Raw genomic sequence first — 19,302 nt, 5'->3', positions numbered from 1 at the left:
TGTTTCTAAGCCGGGGAGAATTTAACGGCCCATAGAATTTTGTTAACTTAAATGCATCTTCATATTTGAGTTGCCTTAATTAATTGTCGTAAATTGCTTATAAACTGATTTTTTGTTGGATTATTTCTTAATAGTTGATTTTATTTTTTTTATAAATTAACCATACGAGTTGAAGAATTATTTAAAGCAGCTAGTGGGCATATAGAATATTATTGGTTGAGGTAATTCGGTTGGATTTGGTATATAAAAATGAAGAAATATGCAAACGGTAAAAATTCCAATTGCAGACTCACTTTCATGTGGATTAAGGCATTAGAACATTGCCTTTGATTTAAAAATAATAATAATAATAATCATTATATAATATGGGCCGAAGCCCAAGAAAACAAATACAGTTAAAATAATATATTTTAAAGTGTTAGGGAAAAAGTCAGTAATTGCTCCTTATGAACATCACAAAGAAAAGTGCAGTCATGCTGCTTAAAACCATGAAGACGCTACAAAAGAAAAACAAACCTGCGCTGCTGTAACTTTACTCGAAAAAGAAAAGACATAAGGGATTGAGGAATCAAGAAACTGCTTGATTATTGAGCCAACAAAACGCCATAGAGTAGCTGATCTGATGGGTTTCTTTAATTGGAGATCAACAAAACGCCATAGAGTAGCTGATCCGATGGGTTTCTTTAATTGGAGATGAATAAAGTGACTTTGTTTTTGTACAACAATGGTAATCCTTCTTCCTAATTCATGGTACGTTTTCAATCTGTAGTGCATAAGATATATTCTAGTGTATATGGAGTAGCCTATATGTAGTTTTCTTGAACTCCTTGATTTTGTTGGCTGTTCGAGAAGAAAGTTGCAAGCAAACATTAAATAATATTAATGAACAAGGTTTTACTCTACTTAGGATTTTGTAAATCAAGAGATTGGTTTGGTGAGTTGAATTTCGGACTGGAGCAACAAAGGTATTTAGAAGAAAGGATTTGAGGTAAGTGAGATTTAAAGCTTTTATACTTGCTTTTCTAAAATCCGGTTTGAAAGTGTGTTTTCTCTGCCTGGTCCATGTGTTGGGACAAGCGTGCGTTTGGCAGAGTCAGTGGTCTTAGACTAGCCGCAAATATATTATTTTATGAAAAAAAAATATTATTTTACAAGTTGTTTGATAGTGTGATACGGCTGTGCGCCATCATATTGAGTTTGATACGGCTGTGTGCCATCATATTGAGTTTGATACGGCTGTGCACCATCATATTGAGTTTGATACGACTGTGCGCCATGATGTTGAGTTTGATATGATGTGCGCCATGATGTTGAGTTTGATACAGCTGTGCGCCATGATGTTGAGTTTGATACGGTTGTGCGCCATGATGTTGAGTTTGATACGGCTATGCGCCATGATGTTGGGGTATTGTGTATGCCTTTGTATATCACCCGGGCATTGTGTATACTCTGTTACATATTTGAGGCATTGTGGCGCCGTTGTGGACTCGTGGTGTGTTGGTAAATTTCTTTTACTACAATTATGATAAGTCCTTAGTGGGTATCCTTATTGGTTAATTCTTAATAACTCTGTTGATACACATATATTAAGTTATTGTATAATTATCATATTTACTATATCATCTGTATTGTGGTGTATTTGTATTTTCCTACACTTGTTCCAGAGGTATTTAATGTGGCGGGTCGAGGATCTTACTGAATTATATTTACATATAACTCACTCCTTACCTGCATCTCCATGCAGATACTATTACGGGAGATAGAGCTAGTGGCTGACGAGTTTGTTCTAGTGGATCCTATTGCTGAGGTGAGCCACCGCATTGTTCGGGGAGGCTTTTGTTTCAGACTTACCTAGCTCGTGTTAGTTATTTCCTTTTTCTTTGGGGTTTGCTACCCATCAATAAACTCATGTTACTCTGTTAGATGCTCCATGGTCTTAGTGTGAGATTTGGGCTAGAGTTTTATTATTTGAGTGATTGTTGGTATCGATTGACTAAGGTATTGTTCGATAATCGTTTCCTCTTTAATTATTAATAATACTGTTAGGCTTGCATTTTCTTTTCTCAGTATTTGTGTAAATGGGGAAATGTTAGATAAAGGGGTTCGCCTAGCAGGTGGTGTTAGCTAGGTGCCAGTCACGTCTAGGGGTAGTTCCTTGGTTTTACAGGAATCAGGCATTGTGTAGTTCTGGATTCATTGGCGGAATATACCAATGAAGTCATTGCAAGAATGGACACGAGATGCAAGAGCGGTTATGGTGAGCGGTTAAGTTTGAGATAGTTTGAAAGAACTGGAGCGAGGTCACTCTAGGATAGCGGTTGCTTGTTGGTCATCTGTAAATGAAGAGATGCTACAGTCATGTATTTGTGGTAAAATTTAAACATGATGCAGATTCCCTTGGACCATGAAAGTTGTCTTTGGACGGTTAAGGATGACGTCCTCGGACCATGATGTCCTGGGCCATGAATTGTTTAGTGAGGGATTCGCAGGCAATGAAATGGTGTTCTTGGGCCATAAAGATGGTGCCTCCGAACCATGACGCCTTTGAATAATGATGTGCAAATTTGAGAGATTCTCAGGCCATGGCATGGTGTCTTCCGGCTATAAGGATGATGCCTTTTAGACTATGACGCCTTTGGATAGGTTGGTGATATTTCAGCCCATGAGATGAAATAATATGATGCTACCAAGACAAGTCTTAGTGTTGTAAAATGAAGGGCAGAGCTTAGCCTAATTGAAAAGCACATAGATAGTACTAGAAATAGAGCAATATTTATGCAAAGAGGGACAGTGCTTAGTCCCATGTGAATGTGGAGGCAGTGATTAGCCTCATGCAGATATGGAGACAAAGATTAGCCTTATATAGTATGGAGGCAAGGATTAGCCTCATGCAGACATGGAGGTAGAGATTAGTCTCATACAGATATGGAGGTAGGGATTAGCCTCATGCAGGTATGGAGGCATGTATTAGCCTCATGCAAATCGAGAGGCAAGGATTAGCCTCATGCAGATATGGAGGCAGGGATTAGCCTCATGCAAATTAGCCTCATGTAATTATGGAGGCAGGGATTAACCTCATGTAGGTATGGAGGCATGGATTTGCCTTATGCAAATATGGAGGCATGGATTAACCTCATGCAGGTATGGAGGCAGTGTTTAGTCCCATGCAAATGTGGAGGCAGGGATTAGCCTCATGCAAATATGGAGGCAAGGGATTAGCTTCATGCAAATATAGAGGCAGAGATTAGCCTCATGCAAATATGGAGGCAAGGATTAGCCTCATGTAGATGTGGAGACAAGGATTAGCCTCATGCAAGTATGGAGGCAGGGATTATCCTCATGCAAGTATGCGAGACAAAGCTTAGTCCCATGCAAAGAGCGAGTAGCAACTAAAAGTAATATATTTCTTAGCTGGAGATATATTCAGTGTTTGATGGTCGGATCGATATTGAATTTGCTTTGTGTATACATGTTTGCGAATGCTATCGTTACGTCAAATGTGCCCGCGTTCAAAGAAAAATAGTAAGTTTTACGAGAGGAGGTTGGTTCGTGCTTCTGTCTGTTGGCCTTGCTTTGCTCTGTTCTAGAGGCCTATTTCAAGTTTCCCTAGGTAACACCCGACTGTTACGAAAATATGCAATTATTGATAAAAATAGAGTCATATTGATATATCAAGTGATTTTTTAGATGAACTAGTGACTGTAACACATTTCAGAGACACTGCAGCTTTCTTATGTTAGAATTTTGAGGGTCCTCAAAATTCTGCCCCAGTTTCTTAACTGATTTTTGACCATCTAACATATGTTGGCATTGGTTGTACTTGCTCTGGAATTTTGAGGGTTCTCCTCAAAATTCTGCCCTAGTTTCTGATCTTGGGGGAAATGAAATTTTTATTATGATATGACCGTACCCATAAGGCTGCCTACGTATCCCCTCTTAAACAGGAATCAGGTCAAGCGTAGTTCAATCACATCAGATGAGGAAATGTAAATAGTCTAAGCATAATATCTCTTGACTGCATCTAAATTAATTGGTTTTGGCCAGATTTCTCCATCCATCTCTGCAAGTATGAGTGCTCCTCCTGTCAGCACCCTATGAACTATGTAAGGACCTTGCCATTTGGGAGAGAATTTCCCTTTGGCTTCATCTCGATATAGGAAGATCTTCTTCAGTACCAGCTGTCCTGGCGCAAATTGCCTTGGTTTGACCCTTTTATTGAAAGCTATGGAGAATCTATTCTGATAAAGCTGACCATGACATACTGCGTTCATTCGTTTTCCGTCGATAAGGGACAATTGTTCATAGCGGCTTCTTATCCATTCTACATCGCCGAGTTTTGTTCCTGTATGATTCTTAAAGAAGGAATCTCTACCTTGGCTGGGATGACAGTCTCGGAACCATAAACCAACATGCAGGGAGTTGCCCCGATTGATGTGTGAACTGTGGTGCGGTATCCTAACAAAGAGAAGGGTAGCTTCTCATGCCATTGTTTGTGGTTTTACACCATTTTCCTTAGTATTTTCTTGATGTTTTTGTTGGTGGCCTCTACGACTCCATTCATCTGTGGCCTATAGGTTGTGGAATTCTTGTGCTTGATTTTGAAAGTTTCACACATAGCTTTCATCAGATCACTATTGAGATTGGCGGCATTATCAGTAACAATGGACTCGGGAACTCCTAATCGGCAAATAATACGATCTTTAACAAAATCTGAGACGACTTTCTTGGTTACAGCTTTGTAAGATGCAGCCTCTACCTATTTTGTGAAGTAATTGATGGTTACCAGAATAAAGTTGTGTACGTTTGAGGTAGTGGGCTCGATCAGACCAATGACATCAATTCCCCAGGCGGCGAATGGCCACGGTGAGCCTGTTGCATCGAGCTTGTTTGGTGGCACTTTTATCATGTCGGCATACACTTGGAATTGGTAGCATTTGCAGACGTACTGGATGCAGTCTGTCTCCATGGTCATCCAAAAGTAACCGGCCCTATGTATCTTCTTGGCCAAAACAAAACCATTTATGTGCGAGGCGCAAGTCCCAGCATGTATATCCTCAAGTAGTTTAGAAGCTTCTTTTGCATCAACACATCTTAGCAATCCCAAATTAGGAGTTCTTTTGTACAAATTTCCTCTGTTGTGGAAGAAGTGATTGGACAATCTCTGGAGCGTGCATTCCTGAGTGTGGTTTGCATGCACCGGATATTCTCTATTTGACAAAAACTCCCTGATATCATGGAACCAAGATTTTCCATCTATTTTTTCTTCAACATGAGCACAATACGTCGGCTGATTATGGATTCTTACTGGGATGGGATCAATGAAATTCTTATCCGGATGTCGTATCATAGATGACAAGATGGCCAATGCATCGACAAACTCGTTCTGAATTCTGGGCACATGTCGTAACTCTATCTTCGTGAACCTCTTTCTCAATTCCTGCACATGGTGCAGATATGGTAATATCTTGGAATTCTTGGTGGCCCATTCTCCTTGTACCTGGTGCAAAAGCAGATCTGAATCACCGATTACTAGCAGCTCCTGAATATTTATGACGATTTCCATGTTGAGTCCTAGTATACAGGCTTCATATTCTGCTGTGTTGTTGGTGCAGGGAAATATGAGTTTAGCATATACCGAATAATGTTGACTTGTTTATGATATCAAAACTGCTCCAATTCCCACTCATTTGAAATTTGTAGCTCCGTCAAAGAACATCCTCCAACCGTCGTATGCTTCGGTAATGTCCTCTACTACAAATGACACTTCTTCATCAGGAAAATACGTTTTTAAGGGTTCGTATTCTCCTCCCGCCGGATTTTTAGCAAGATGATCTGCTAATGTTTGTACTTTGACCACCTTTTGAGTTACATAGATGATATCGAACTCACTTAACAGTATCTGCCACTTGGCCAACTTCCTATTCAGCATGAGTTTCTGAAATATATACTTCAAAGGGTCCATCCTGGATATGAGGTATGTGGTGTAGGCAAAGAAGTAATGCCTCAATTTCTGAGATGTCCAGGTCAAAGCACAACAAGTGCGTTCTAGCAGAGAGTATCGTGCTTCGTAAGGTGTGAACTTCTTAATCAAGTAATATATGGCTTGCTCCTTTATTCTTGTCTCGTTATGTTTTCCTAGAACACATCCGAAGGCTCCATCCAATACAGATAGATAGAGTAGCAAAGGTCATCCCGACTCTGGCGGGACCAAAACCGGTGGTGTGTACAGGTACTCCTTGATCTTGTCAAAAGCTTTCTGACAATCCTCGGTCCAGCTTGTCTCGGCATCTTTTCTCAGCATCTTTAAGATAGGTTCACATATTACCGTGGACTATGCTATAAAGCGACTGATATAGTTGAGACGTCCTAGGAAGCTCATCACATCCTTTTTTTCTCCTTGGTGGCGGTAACTACTGAATAGTCTTGACCTTAGACAAATCCAGCTCGATCCCTCGACGACTGACAATGAATCCCAGTAACTTTCCTGTGGAGACCCTTAAGGCACACTTTGCGAGGTTCATTTTCAAGTTGTACCTCCTTAACCTGTCAAAGAATGTTCTCAAGTCTGTTATGTGATCTGAGGCCCTCTTGGATTTGATAATGACGTCTTCCACATACACCTCTATCTCCTTGTGTATAATATCATGGAAGATGGTTGTCATGGCTCTCATGTAGGTAGCCCCAGCATTCTTTAGACCAAATGGCATCATCTTATAGCAGTACACCCACCATGATGTAATAAAAGCTATTTTCTTTACGTCTTCTTCATCCATCCATATCTGGTGATAACTCGCTAAGCAATCTACGAAAGATTAGAGTTCATGCTTGGCGCAATTATCGATCAGGATGTGGATGTTTGCCAGTGGAAAGTCGTCCTTGGAACTGGCTTTGTTTAAATCCCCATAGTCAATACATACTCTAACATTCCCATCTTTCTTCGGGGCTGGCACAATGTTAGCTAACCAGGTTGGGTACTCAACCACCCTGAGGACTTTGGCTTTGATCTGCTTAGTAACTTCTTCCTTGATTTTTAGGCTCATGTTTGGTTTGAACTTTCGGAGTTTTTGCTTTACTGGCGGACACATGGGATTAGTAGGCAACTTGTTAGCCACTATGGATGTGCTTAAATCGGTCATGTCATCATATGACCATGCGAAAATGTCCTCATATTCCTTTAGGAAATAGATGTACTCTTCCTTCTCTGTTGGTGATAAGTGAATGTTGATGCGAGTCTCCTTGACGGCCTTGGCGTCCACCAAGTTTACTGTTTTGGTTTCGTCTAGATTGGACTTAGGCTTATTCTCAAAATTTTCAACTTCCCTGACAACTTCCTCAAGTATCTCGTCTTCTTCATCTGAATCACTATTCTCATGTTGCGTTGCTTCATTACATGTCATAGTCACCGGTTCATTAGGAAAAGTAATAATAATGCTGTAGAAAGAAAAAGTGTAGAAAATAGTAATGAATAGTAAAGAGCAATTGCATTTGATTAAAATTAAACAATCATCCAGAGAAGTGCGGCTTGATGAATCGAGCATTTATTTTGAAACAAGTAAGTCTTTAAAACAAAATTACTGAAAATCGTAAATGCCTAGAATGGCTATAGAAATAAAATCTGCCAAGATACCCAGGGACTCGGCGGGCTCGGGACGGTGTGGCAGTCCAGTTCTTGAGAACAGCTCCCTTCTTCACAGTCTAAATAGTGAGGCCTTCTTCCTCCTCCTCCTTAATTATTTCACTGCAATCCATGTCTTCATCCTTGAAGAAAAAATTCTTCAACCCATCTAATGCTTCCTCTTCTATAGTTCCCCATATTGTAGCAGGTTGGTGAAAAGCTTGATCTAGACGTGGCATTAGTTGCTCGAGAGGGTAATACGGTCCGCGCTATGGAGGCGATCAATCATTATACTCTTGCCATTTGTACTGATATCCAATCCCAAAGGTAGTACCATGACCCTTCAGCCGTATCGGTTTAGTGATACCCTAGAGATTCTTCCCAAGCCCTTTGTCGGGTTCATACCCAGACCATGCCAGTATGCTCTCTATTTTACTGCTCCACCATTTACTTTCTCGACGGCATTGACACGTTCAGTGTAATGATAAGTTTCCCCTCCTAGCCTTCTTCTATGTCCAAGAACCAGGATGGTTTGACTGGTGTAAATGGGGTTACTCCCATCTCTATGAATGATCACCTCCTAACAATTCCATTCGAATTTCACAGCTTCATGTAGTGTGGATGCCACAGCCTTAACGGCATGGATCCATGGTCAGCCCAACAGACAATTGTATGAGGCCGGTATGTCGAGCACCTGAAACTCGACTCGAACCAAATTGGCCCCATCTGCAAGCAAAGGTTAATTTCCCCGATCGTGGCCCTTTGAGACCCATAGAAAGCTTTCATATTCATGCTTCCTGCCCGTATTTCATGAAAACCTTTGTCCAATCATTTTAAAGTGTCCAACGGACAAATATTGAGGCTTGAGCCTCTGTCAACCAAGACCCTGGCAATGAATTTGTCTTCAAATTGCACTATGATATGTAATGCTTGATTGTGATTCAACCCCTCAGGCGGTAGCTCATCTTCGTGGAAGATGATCGTATGACTTTCCAGTAGATGCCCTACCATATTGGCCATCTTCCTGCCAATGATGTTGTTAGGTACATAAGCTTAACTTAACACCTTCATTAAAGCATTCTTATGTGCCTTTGAATTTTGCAACAATGACAGTATGGATATCTAAGCTAGGGTTTTGTTTAAATGGTCAATGATGGAATACTCCTTTGCTTGTATTTTCCTCCAAAGTTCATCTGGCCTTGTTTCAATGACAGGCTGCTTGGTAGTGGTATCCTTACTCGGCCCTCCCAAGTGTTCAGGTGTATAGACTCTTCCGGTCCTGGTTATTCCTTTTGCAGCATCGGATCCTTCTGCCTTTGCCTTCCCTTTTCACCGAGCTTCGGCAACGTAATCCCAAGGTATTGCTTTTGAGTGGAAAGGAGGTGTGGTTGATACTGTCACTATGAAATATGTGACCACTTCTACTTTAAACGGAGCAGGGGTGTCCATAGTCGGAGCCACCTCTACCTCAAATGGAACTGATGCAGCTACCTCGACCTCAATTGGTAACTGAATCTGTAATATAATAGGAGTAAGTGTGACTAAGGGTTTAAAGTCATCGCCCTCCTGAATAAGCCCAATCGACCCCTCAGGGTCCCATTCTTAATTTGTCTCTATCACATGTACCCCACCGCCTCTATGATTAGGGAGAGGGTTGTTGCAGATATTGGGTGCGGTTTCTTTTGATGTATGACCTTGTTGTCAATTAGCGTCTGGATCTTATCTTTCAATGTTCGGTACTCATCAGTGTTGTGCCCTTTTATATCGAAATGGTACGCACAAATTTTGTTTGGATAGACTTATTGGGATGGATTTTCTAATGTCATAGCGGGAATAGGAGTGACGTAACTCGCGGCTTTCAACCTCTCATACAACCGGTTGATGGGTTTAGCAATGGCGGTGTATTGTTTGGGCGGCTTGTAGTCGAAGTTTGGTCGTGGTCTTGGAAAGTTTTGGCGAGTTGGAGGTGATTGGAAATGGGATGGTTGGGAATTATAAGTATGATAGACAGTGGCTGGTTGGGAATATTTGGGAGATGAGGGTTGATATGTGGGTGTTGGTGCTTGGTATATGGGTGTAGGTATTTTATATGTGGGTGGATGTGTTTGATATGTAAGTAGAGATTTTGGGCCTTGAGATACCATTACTTCCCCAACGTCTCTTTTCTTTGATATGCCGCCTGATTGTAATGCTTTATTTGTGCCCTGTAATGCCTCAAAATTCGTTACCATCCCGTTTTTGATGCCTTCCTCGATTCTTTCCCCAAGCTTGATGATATCAGTGAATTTATGGTTTTCAATGACCATTAATCTTTCATAATACTATGGATCTTGTGCTTTGACGAAGAACTTATTCATCTGTTCCTCGTCCAAAGATGGCCTGACCTTGGCCGCTTCCGACCTCCAACGAGTAGCATACTCGCGGAAAGTCTCAATAGGTTTCTTCTTAAGATTCTGGATGTAGAAAATATCCGGTGCATTCTCTGTATTAAACCTGAACTGGTCCATGAAATCCGACGCCATACTCACCCAATTGGACCATTTCTTGGGATCTTGGCTGATGTACCAGGACAAAGCATCTCCAATAAGACTCCTCATAAAGAGTTTCATTCATATCTTTCCGTCTTTCCTGACCCCGGCAAGCTTCTCACAATAGGTCCTCACATGAACCCTGGGATCACCCGTACCATCAAACATCTCGAACTTGGAAGGTTTGTATCCCTTTGGCAGTTCTACATCTGGCTGTATGCATAGGCCTTCATAGTTCAAACCTTAAATTCCCTTTCCACCTTCGACACCCTAAACTCGACTTGTCAACTTCTTGAGTTCTTCGGCAATATTTTTAATGAGCAGGTCCTTTGGAGGATTCTGGGATATAGGAGATTGGTTGGATAGAGTGAGGCACGGTTTCCACGTATATAGGGTTGTTTTAGTGAGTGACCGGTGCTTGGGTGTAGTAGTGGTCTGGAGTTTTGAGGGTCAGGAATGGGTTGTGGTGTATCCTGAGGAGTGTGCCAAGTAGTGGTTGGTGGGTGTCACACCCCCTTTTTTCCTTCCACAGAGAGGGATCCGGGTTTTGACATTCCATGGGGTGTAATTACTCATTTCCTTTTGGGAATTGGGTATTTGAAGAGTAGTCACCTAACGGATTATGGTGCATTAGGACACCTTGAGAGATTAACTAGTTGGCATTACCACAGATTAGGGTAAGGGCTCGAAGTAACCTCGAAGGGAAGGTGTTAGGCACCCCTCTTGGTCCACAGTTGTGGGTCCCGACCGAACTTATATTTACAAATTAGTCCATACAAATATCTGAATCAAATAAGTTCTAACTAAAGTGCGTTGGATAATTCAAGTAGTAAGATAAGGTTTAAACAAGTTGTAGAAGATAAAAGTTTCGAATAGAGAAATGATTAGGTAAAGAGGGGTCCTAGGTTGTTTGTCCTATAGGATCACCCCACACAATATCCGGTAAACACTCCTCGACGAGAGGCTACACGTGACATTAACGCGTAGTCTTCATATCCCATATCTACCCTTCCAATGCCCTATTTGTCATGCAAAGTGAGTGTTTGGTCACTGACTCCTATTGCGTGTTGCTACACGTCCCTTCTTAATAATCCTGGAGGGAATTAGGACCTCTACCTATAGGTGGTTCTAGATGTACCCCTAAGTCTTTAAAGGCAAAAATCTAAGGCGACAGTCAAAAAACATTTAGGACTTCCACATAATGGAAGCAATTAAGAGGCTCACAATTCCTCCTCAAACAAACATACATGCAACACGATTCAAACACAAGTAAGGTCTTTATTAATCAAAGTCCTAAAGTAGAATTTCTAAGTGATTATGCAGAAATAGACCACTTTCAGATCCAAAAGTTATAACCTAGTAGTTCCCTAGAGACTCCTCTTTAAAAGCTTATCAGAATCAGAAAAGTTGAACAACAAAAATAGTTTCAAGGAAATGTAGATTTTGAAAATGCCCCAAGGCTTGCCTATATGCAGTATACTATGTCTATATTAATGCAGAAATGAACAGGTTTTCAAAATAGACCCTTGTGATACCTATAGGCAGGATATCTAATGATATTAAAGCAATTTTGAAAGAGCTAGTTTCAGGAAATGTCACTACTTAATAAGACTAGTTTTAAGAAGATGAACTAGGCGTAATGACATTGATTTATCAGGCTAATTAGATTATCCGACATAATTGCATATATAGATCCCTATAGGCAAGGTATCTAGGCGTATTATAGGTTTTAGTCAATTTTTAGTAACATATGAAAGACTTATTAGAACTAAATCAGAATTAGGTCCTATAGGCATGGTATCTTTACTTGAATTGATTTAAGACACGATTGTTTGAAAACCTATGAACATGACTTCGAAAATGCAAAACCTTAAGAACATAATTTCTAATTTATGCAAATGACATTGGAAGTGGAAATCTATAGGCATGATGTCTATTATGCAAACGAAATCAGATTCAACAAGAGTAAAACCCTATGAACATGTTTTCTATAGAGTAAAGCAGACAGATTTGAAAGTAAAGCCCTAAGAGCAGGATTTCTACCCATATTACTCCACAAAGTATACATATACCCACCCTTTTTTACTAAATACCCCCAAACATCTGCTTACAAATTATTATAGGCCAATAACTGAATTACATAAGTGAAATGGAAAATCAAGAAGCTATTCTATAGAGAGCCTGCAATTAGGCCCAAGTTTCCCAAAGCCTCCAATGGCCTTACAAGCCTCATTTCCATAGACAAATTAGAGTGTATGTGCATCAATGTTCCCTAAGGGTCTCAAGGACCCCGGACAATGCTTACACCTAGACTTAGTAACCAAGCCTTAAACCGGTGCAGTGTGGAAAGGCCAGCCTCACTATGCCAGAGTTCAAAGGGTTCTCAAGAGGATCCCAAGGGAGTACACATACTAGAGGGGGGCAGAACATACTAACTAAGAGTAAAGTGAAAGTGCAGGACATAGGTTGAAAGAAATTTATTAAAGACTGGATTTAAAAATCAGTTTTGAAAGCAACTAGTAAAGTAATAGATGTTGTTTGAAAGAGTTTGGAGTGGTAAACAAAATCAAGCACTTCAAGATAGGGTCACACACATAATCCAAATGAACTTAGTAGTCACACAGGGGTCAAAGGGTTTGGGGATACACATAAATTTGACTACAGACACATAACCTCAACAAGGGTATTAGGACTGGTTTAGACATGCTCAGAGATAGTTGATACAGGCATAATTACAAACTAGTCATGAGGAACATAAACACATAGAGGGGGATAAGGATTTGGGATTCACAAAAATGGTAAGTACATAGTAGGTAAAACAGTTATCCAGGCATTCTTTGAATCAAATATGGGAATACATTGATTTAAAGGGAGGGGATTCATACTAGCATGTTGATAATATAACCTAACTATAGACTTCACAACAGAACCACAAGTAAAAGCAAGCTAGAAATAAAAGAAACTGAAACAAGAAGAGAAGCATGTTGTTGTGGAGGCTTTAAATTAAACTAGGACATACTAGTGAGGATAGAAGTAAGTAGAATGAAAGAACTAAAGAGCACATAGGATTAGCCTTGGCTTGCAGCCGGCTAATAGTAGTAAATAGCATAATAGAGGGGAAGAATAGGGATTTTAATAAGAGACAAGTTTTGAAAAACCAAGTGTCTATGTCTTATTTGTAAAAGACTTAGAGTATTTATAGTTGAAAGTAGGTAGTGGAATAAGGTAAAAATCATAGCAGTATGCTAATTTAAGAACACAGAATCAATCAATTAGAGAATCAAGGAAGCTCTCCCTTAAGTTAAGGGAATCAAGATCAAATGGAAAGATGCAGTACCATATAAGGCAGGAAGAAGAATCAGTGCATGATTAAATAAGGAAGGAGTCAAGGTTCAATCGGCATAAAGTAGTCAATTAGGACCAAATTCAGGAAGACCCAATTAAGGAAAGACTAAGTAAAACAAAGTACCATAGTAAATAAGGTAATGAAATCAGTTAATTTAAACAAATGAGTAGAATTCTAGGGCCTTGAAAGAAAATCTTTCAATTACCATCAATTAAGGAGAATCAGAATTAATCATGGGGAGTCATGATTCTGTCTTCTCAACATATAAATAGAGACAAATGAACAGGAGTAGCAAACAAACAAGGTCAGTTATATAGACAGAAAGAAACAAGAGATAAGCAAACACAATCATATAGAGGTGATATAAGTAGGCTAAAGATTCAGCAGAACATGTTCGAAACATGGTGACCACGAGAGATTAACAAGAATCAGGTAAACAGGCTAATACACAGAACCAAGGCAAAGAAAAATCATGCTAACACACAGAACCAAGGCGAAGAAGATCATGCTAACACACGAAACCAAGGTGGAGAAAATCATGCTAACACACAGAAACAAAGTAAAGAAAATTATGCTAACACACATAATCAAAGCAAAGAAAATCTTTAAAAATTAGGGCTTTTAATAGAGTCAAGTTAAAAAGCAGTAGGAACATAGAATCAGTCAAATAAGCAAGGAAAAAAGGTTTAATCATGAGGAAATCGGTTGGAACAAGTGTAGAAAGAACTCCGAGAAAACCCTAGTTTTTAAAGAAAGTAAAATGGTTTAAAAAATGAGGATCTTTCAGAAGAAGTTCAAAAAATAGGCAAATCATAGAAGGAGACAGTCTTTAAATATGAAAATAACACAGATCTGAGAGATTCAGAAGAGAGATAGGGTTTCAAAAGGAAACCCAAATGGAAATCGAAAGAACCTGTTGCAAACTTCACAAATCGTAACACATATGGTGTGGTTTCGCCCAAAATCACACCAGTGAAACCTCAAACAATAGAATCGGAAACCCTAGGTCCAAATCGACATGGCCCAGGGCCCTTGAAGGCCTTAGTGATGATGAGCAGGGTAATGAGAGACCCATTGAAGGCTTGGGTTGAAAGGGTGGTCGTCGGAGATGACCGGAGAAGGAGGGGATTGACGGAGTTTTAGGGTTAGATTTGAGAGAGGAGAAAAGATGAGAGCATTTGAAGGCGACACCTTTGGAAAAATTACTTAGGGTTAGGGGTCGTTTGGAAATTAAGAAGGAAAGGAGAAATAAGGGTCGTTGATCTTTTTAGATCAACGGCTAGGACTTATGATGGCTTGGGTCGGGTAGACATGTATAGGGTATGGGTCTGGTGATTGGTTGTGAAATTAGGCTGGAGAGGGGTCCGATTTAGGCTATAATTGAAAGTCAGATTTGGCTATAATTTAAAAAGCTAATTTTACCCTATTTAATTTATAAAAAATAATAGGTAATTTCTGGAAAATAATTTAGAGTACCAAAATGATTTAAAATACATAATTAACATTTTAAAAAATATGGGGACCAATTTTATGAATATAAAATATAATTATATCTTAAAATGGGCTAACATTGCAATTATATGCAATTTAGCTTAAAAATACTAAATGTAATTGTGAAAATACATAAAAATTACATTAGCCATATTTTGGCATAAGTATAGAAATCAAATAAATGAATTATCAAAACAATAATTTTGGAAATAATTATTGGGGATTCTATGGATAAAAGGGATGAAAATAAATCAATTTAAACCCTTAAAATTGTGGGAAATATAATAAAAACCTTGTTTATGCTTATATATATATATATATATGCTATTTTGAAGGTATTTATTCATATTTAAAATATATAGGAAAAAATTGGGCATCAACAACTACCCTGCTTTACCCAAAAAGGATGAAAGAGTTTTCGAGTAAAGAAATGATGGTCAATTTTGACAGGATGGGATGTTTTGAAAGATAGAGGCTGAGCTCCATTTTCTGAGTTACCTACATATCCTTGGTTTTTATAGGAATCGGGCCATGTGTAGTTCTAGATTCACCTGCGGAATTTGCCGATGAAATTATTGTAAGAACGGACACGAGATGTGGAAGTGGCTACGATCGGGACAGTCATAGGTGTGACGACCCGGCCAGTCGTCTCATGCGTTATCGCTCCGTTTCCCCCATTTCTGCTTCTTTATGCTTCGTTATCCCTGTTTTATGTGGTCGAGTTGATTGGTTTGCGTTTGGTGTGGTTTTGGTAAGAAATGAGACACTTACTCTTTTTTGAGAAGGCTTAAGTTGGAAAAGTCAACCGGATGTTGACTTATGAGTTAGAGGGCTCAGATGTTAGTTCCAACAGTTCGGTTATCTTCAGGAGGTGATTTTTGACTTAGGAGTGTGATTGGAAGTGGTTTTGGAGGTCCGGTGTAGAATTAGGCTAGAATTGGCGAAGTTAGTATTTTGGCGATTTCCGATTGATAGGTGAGATTTTGATTCGGGGGTCAGAATGGAATTCCAATAGTTGCCATAGCTTCGTTATGTCATTTGGGATGTGTGTGCAAAATTTTAGGTCATTTGGATGTGGTTTGGTTGGGTTTTTGATCAAAAGCGTGTTTCAGAAGTTTTTAGAAAACTTAGGCTTGAATTCGATGTAAATTGGTGGTTTTGGTGTTGTTTGTGGTGTTTTAATGATTGGAAAAAGTTTGAATGAGGTGTTAGGATGTGTTGGTGCTTTTGGTTGAGGTCCCGGGGGCCTCGGGTGATTTCGGATGGACAATCGGACCAATTTCTATGTTGAGAAGTTGCAGAATTTGAGCAGCAGTTGTAGAGGATTTTTGGCCTTCGCAATCGCGGGGGGGCCCTTGCGATCGCGTAGAAGGAATTTGGGTGGGCCTTAGTTTATGCTTCGTGTTCGCGTCTGAGGGCTCGCATTCGTAGAGAGTGAGCAGCTTGTGCTTTGCGTTCGCAGTAGAGAGTTCGCGTTCTCGTATAGGTAATCAGGTCCTAGGGCAATTGCTCTTCGCATTCGCATATGTGTGGTTGCGTTTGCATAGCTCTGGGAAGTTAAAGCATCGCGTTCGGAGTGACATCATCGCATTTGTATAGTGTTATTTTGAGAAGCCGGAATTTAGTGCTTCGCGATCGCGAGACCTTGGTCGCGATCGCGATGAAGGAAATTCAGAACTGGGCAGTGAGTTTATTAAACATTTCATCAGCGATTTTGAGCCATTTTTTCTCCATAGCTGAGTATTTTGAGAGATATTTGAGGGAAATTTAAGAGGGATTCGAGGAGAAGTGATTGGAGGTAAGATTTATGAGCATAAAACGAGATTCTATTGTGAAATTAACCTAGAAATTCATGGAAATTTAGCTAAAAATGGAAGAACTAGGGCTTGGGATTTTGAGATTTTAAATTGGGATTTGAAGGGCCATTTGAGGTCGGATTTGAGAACTCTTGACATGTATGGACTCGTGGAAGGATAAGGAACCCGTTGATATGAAAATTTCTGAGTTTTGAGAAGTGGGACCGGGGCTCGGGTATTGCTAATTTTAGGATTTTTGATATTTTTCAATTGTTTTCGCTTGGGTTATGTTACCTTAGCATATTGTGACTTATTCGTTTTGGTTTTGGTCATATTCGATGCACGAGGAGACCGATTTGATAGGCAAAGGTATAGCGAGCTAGGGTTTTTGCCGGTTCGAGGTGAGTAATGAATGTAAATGATGTCCTAAGGGTTTGAAACCACGGATTTGCACATCGTAGTGCTATATTGAGGTAAGACACGCACTTGATGATAAGTGTGGAGTCATTTACTATTGGGGATTATGACTTGGTCCGTCCCGGGTGATGCTTTTACTGCGTATTTGATTAAAGCTTATTTGTTATCATCATTATTTGGACTGATTTCCATATTTGGGCTTTGTGCCAACTATTTGAACCCACCGGGGAGTTTTAAAACTATTTCCTCACTGTTTTGACTTACTACTTGAACTCAGTCGTACCGTTTTCCACTGTTTTACAACTCATCAACTTTTACTCGGTTCTGAAACTAAAATAATATATTAATTGATGTTTTGCGTTGAGAACTGCTATTTTACTAATGCCCGAGGGGTTTATATAATTTCTGGACTGAGTACGAAAAAGGGCCAGATGCGAGGATACTATGGGATCGGGCTGCGTGCCGCCGCAGTGTTACACTGATATTGATATGAGGCCGAGGGCCTAGATTTTATGTCATGAGATGGCTTGATATTGCCCTTCGGCAGTAAGGGGCCCCTCCCGGAGTCTGCACACCCCCAGTGAGCACCGTCGACGGAATATATGGATCGGGCTGCGCGCCGCAGCGGGTACTATAGGGTACCGTTCTATGTGTTGATTTTCTTTATATGTATGTCACTTAACTGCTTATTTGTTGTAGCATTACCATATTTTGTTTCCATTGGTTTATTGCTTTCATATTACTTGTTTAAACTGCCGCATTATAGCTTACTCTGTGATTTTTCGTGATTTCTTATTCTCAGTCATTATTTATGCTTATTACTCACTGGGTCGGAGTACTCATATTACTCCCTGCACCTTGTATGAAGATCCAGGTGTTTCAGAGGCTGAGTAAGGATTTTGAGTCAATCAGTTCATATCCGGGAGCATCGAGGTGGTTGCACGGCATCCGCAGCCCGGATCTCTCCCTTATATCCTTTCGTTTTATCCGCATTTCCTAGACCGATTATGTATTAGGCTGTTAAACTTGTACTAGAGGCTCGAGACTTGTGATACCGTATCTGTATGGGCTATGTAGTAGTAATATCATCTGAATTTCCGCATTATTTAACTTGTTGTCTTATACTCTTATTAGGGTGATCTAGCAATTTATTTATGTTAGCTGATAATGATTTTCATAAGAAAACAGATTGAGGTTGTTAGTTGGTCAAGCTTGCCTAGTAGTGTGTTGGGCGCCATCACGACCGGGGTTGGGGTCATGACAAGTTGGTATCAGAGCCTAGGTTACATAGGTCTCGCAAGTCATGAGCCGGTTTAGTGGAGTCTCGCGGATCGGTACGGAAACGTCTATATTTATCCTTGAGAGGTTGCAGAACCTTTAGGAAAAACTTCACATTCTTGAAATTCTTGTCGTGCGACTTTGTTGATCCGAGAACTAATCTTCTGTTATTTTATTCTCTCACAGATGGTGAGTAAGTGAGCTACCGGATGAGGTAGACGACTAGTAGTGCCACCCACTGAGGCCACCAAAGGCCATGGACACGGTCGTGGACGTGGCAAAGGCAGAGCAGCGAGGGTAGCACCTATTGATCCACCAGCTGCCCCAACTCCTGATTAGGCTCCAGCAGCACCAGTTCAGGCACCAACTGTGCCCATCATGATTTCGGGTCTTCAGGAGGCCTTGGCACAAATCTTATCAGTTTGCACTGGCTTGGCTCAGGCAGTTTCAGCCACTACCGCAGCAGCTACTTCACAGGCCGAGGGAGGCAATCCGACCCCCGCTGCTCGCACACCTGAGCAGGTAGTGCAGGGACTACAGACGTCGGGGGCACCTCCAGCTCAGCCGGTTCCGCCAGTTTAGGAGTTCGTAGTACCAGCCATGCCGGATGATGAGCAGCGTCGTCTTAAAAGGTTTGGCAGGCTCCAGCCTCCGTCATTCAGTGGTGCTGAGGGCGAGGATGCCAAGGGTTTTCTTGACAAGTGTCAGCGGATGCTCTGTACATCAGGGATTCTTGAGTCTAATGGTGTGACATTTACCACCTTTCAGTTCTCGGGGGCTGCCTTTACTTGGTGGGGGATTTTGAGAGGCGTAGGCCTGTCGGTGAGCACC

At 40.5% G+C, this 19,302-nt stretch overlaps 1 long non-coding RNA gene across 1 annotated transcript; it reads left to right on the top strand.

Annotated features, from left to right (window-relative positions):
- The first annotated feature begins 467 nt into the window (after positions 1–467).
- LOC104241700 (uncharacterized) lies at positions 468–1,974 on the top strand. The gene is made up of 3 exons (XR_714785.2): positions 468–750; positions 908–988; positions 1,745–1,974. It is a non-coding gene; the product is annotated as an uncharacterized lncRNA (long non-coding RNA).
- Positions 1,975–19,302: the final 17,328 nt, after the last annotated feature.

The sequence above is a fragment of the Nicotiana sylvestris genome, chromosome 12, assembly GCF_000393655.2.
Source record: "Nicotiana sylvestris chromosome 12, ASM39365v2, whole genome shotgun sequence".
In the NCBI taxonomy this organism is placed as follows: domain Eukaryota; kingdom Viridiplantae; phylum Streptophyta; class Magnoliopsida; order Solanales; family Solanaceae; genus Nicotiana; species Nicotiana sylvestris.
This window is presented reverse-complemented; position numbering and strand designations above follow the sequence as displayed.